This window comes from Myotis lucifugus, unplaced genomic scaffold (assembly GCF_000147115.1).
Source record: "Myotis lucifugus unplaced genomic scaffold, Myoluc2.0 scaffold_375, whole genome shotgun sequence".
Taxonomy (NCBI): domain Eukaryota; kingdom Metazoa; phylum Chordata; class Mammalia; order Chiroptera; family Vespertilionidae; genus Myotis; species Myotis lucifugus.
Window position 1 is genome coordinate 538,133 of NW_005871423.1, and position 3,233 is coordinate 541,365.

Sequence of the window (3,233 nt, forward strand, 5' to 3'; positions counted from 1 at the left end):
AGCTCCATTTTTGTTTCATATAAGAATTTTTTAGTTATTTACCAATAAAACTTTATTTACAAAATCAGGTGTCAGGTAGGATTGGTCTGCAGGCTATAGATGGCCAACCCCTGCTTTAAAATGAGCAAAAAGAAAACAAATTCAGGTGTCAGCCAGATCTTTTTTATTTTATTTTTCAATTACAGTTTACAGTCAATATTATTTTGTATTAGTTTCAGGTGTACATCATAGTGGGTAGTTAAACATATACTTTACAAAGTAGTCCCACTTATATTTCCAGTGCCCACCTGACACCACACATAGTTATTACAATATTATTGACTATACTAGAGATCTGGTGCACAAAATTCATGCATGGGTTGTGTCCCTAGGCCTGGCCGGCGATCAGGGCCAATCAGGTTCCCCACCTCCCTCCCTCCCCACCTCCTTCTTCCCTCACTTCCTCAGTGCCCCACCACCACCGCTGGTCCCCTGCCATGTTCCATGCCACACCCTGGTGGTCAGTGCATGTCATAGCAAGTGATTGAACTCCCAGTCTCCCCGTCGAACTCCTGAGGGAACAATTTGCATATTAGCCTTTTATTATATAGGATTCCCTATGCTGTACTTTACACGTCCATGACTATTTTGTGACTAACAATTTGCACTTCTCAATTAATTCCTTCACCTTTTTCACCCAGTTCCCCCAACCCTCTTTTCCTCTGGCAACCACCAATTTAAAGACCATAATGCATGTATAATAGTTCAATGGTCAATGCTTTTTAAAAAATAAAAATAAAAAGAGCTCCATTGATTATGTAAGTGACGTCCTAGTTTTGTATTTATAGTGAAGAAAAAATAATCAAAATACCCAATCATGGGATGTGAGGTCTATGAAAGCAGTATAGTTTTATTTCCCCACCCTATCTCCAATACCAATGACATTGCCTTGTATATAGCAGGCATTTATTAATTTGAGAACCACATCTTTTTAAAATAATAATGTTAATCAGCTTATGTCCTGATTTTTTCATTTTCCAAAAATATTACCATGGGTAAATTATTTAATTTCTCTAAACCCTGTTTTCTTCAACTATAAAATAAAGACAATTACAACTGCCACCTTAAAAAAATAAAATGAGAGTAAGTTTATAAAATTACGTTATGAATTTTAAAAGATAACACAAATTGTGTTATAAGCAAAGTCTTGAATAAATGTTTCTCTTCTTGGATCCAAGAGCTATTTCAAAGTAAGGCAGAATTAGAAAAAAAAATGGTTCATAAAGGTGATAGAATCTGAACCAAACATTAATATATGGAGTTAAATGAGAAAAAAAATGGTTGACAGCATTTGTTTATAAAATACAACTTCAAAGGAGTCACAGGGATTATAATATAGATTATCTTAATCAGAAGCAAGAACACACAGGAGTGGGGAAGGAGTATGAATAATCCTTTCAACAAGGAAAGAAAAGTAGAAATTAGCTTCATTTCCCAGAAATATTGCTGTCGGAAAGATAACACAAATAGGAAGCCTAAGCTAAAATAACTGTGAGTCGCAGCGGCAACCATTTCTAAAAGTCCCTATCCATGACATTTACGTTTCATATTTGTTCAAAAATATTTTAATGGTAACATGCAGAAAGACATTCCATGCTGTATTTATCATACAGGATAAAAAAAATCAATTAAAATGCCTATTTGTATTATAAGGAATATTGGACAGGTTTAAAGTCAAAGTTAAATATTTCTCAGAACCTCTCCAGGTTGCCATGAGACTTCCTGTATTTCATTTTCAATGACAGACATATAATTTAAAAAGAAAAAAGATGTGAAAGATGAAAGACTGAGTGGGAGAGCTCTTGTAATGGGTTTTTAAATGTTCCTTCTGCTCTGAGCGGGTTGAAGTAACGCAGTAGTGCACAGTAGCTGGGCTTCATTTCAGTCTCAGAAGCTCAGTGACGTTATGAAACACCATGTAATACCACTGGAACCCTTAGCGGGGTGGAGGCAGGATCTGGCCAGCTTAGCCAACCAAAGTCCTAATGACCATTCCATCGATTCTTAGCATATCTTTGTGCTGTGGGGGATCGTATTTATCCTTTAAAACACATGGCATTTCCATAGCTCATTATTTCCAAAAGGAAATTTCATTCATATCCAAATGTTATCCAAAAGTTCTAAATGTTTATGATTCATACTCATTGGCTGCCTCCTACAGATAGAACTCATTGCCAATTAGTCAAATAATGTACCCATACTACAGACATAATGCCACTGACTGACAGAGCCCCTGAACAAATTATTTGATATGATACAAAATACAAAGTATTTTATATGATACTTACTTAACTGCTAGTTACCAAAAGGTAACTAGGCTATTAAAGTTATATTTTATATGATACTTACTTAACTGCTAGTTGAATAAAACATGAGAGAGTATGAAAAGCATGTAGAAATTTCAATTATAAAATATACTTTTTGAAAACTATTACACATTAGAGTCATAAAAGTCGAAAAATCCATGAAAAAGAATGGTATGATTATGACAGAAAAAAAATCAATAAGTAAAAGAAATCTTGTAGCTATAAGCCTTGATTCCTGAACCCAGTCACTTTTCCAATATTACACTTCAGGCTGACCCCAAGTCATTGATGGTTCACCTGGATAATGACAATTAAGCATTATTCATCATTCTTCACTTTCCATTATTCTTTATTGTCACTTTAATTGCAATATATTATTATAATCTAGTCATTATTTAAGTGGCTTCTTTGATTAGAGGTTTTGAGAAGATTGACATAATCCAGTTTTTTAAAAGTGTCATGCATGTGTTATAATCATCTTATACTGATGGTCAAAATCATTTCAATAAAGAGAAAATTTCCCTTTCCATTTTCATTCAACCATCCCATATTCCCTGTTTACATAAAAATCATGACAATCATACCTAGTAGGGAAAATAAGAATGAAAATATATTGCCCCGGCCGGTTGACTCAGTTGGTTGGAGTGTTGTCCCGTGCACCAAAAGGTTGCTGGTTTGATTCCCAGCCAGAGCACAACCAATCCACATCTGTTTCTCTCTCTCTCTCTCTCTCTCTCTCTCTCTCTCTCTCTCTCTCTCTCTCTCTTCTTTCCGGTCTCTGCAATTTCCCTTCCTCTCTCTGAAATCAATAAACATCCTTGGGTGAAAATTTTTAAAAAAGAATGCAAATTTGTTTTAAAAAATTAAGCATAAAAATTGATATACTTG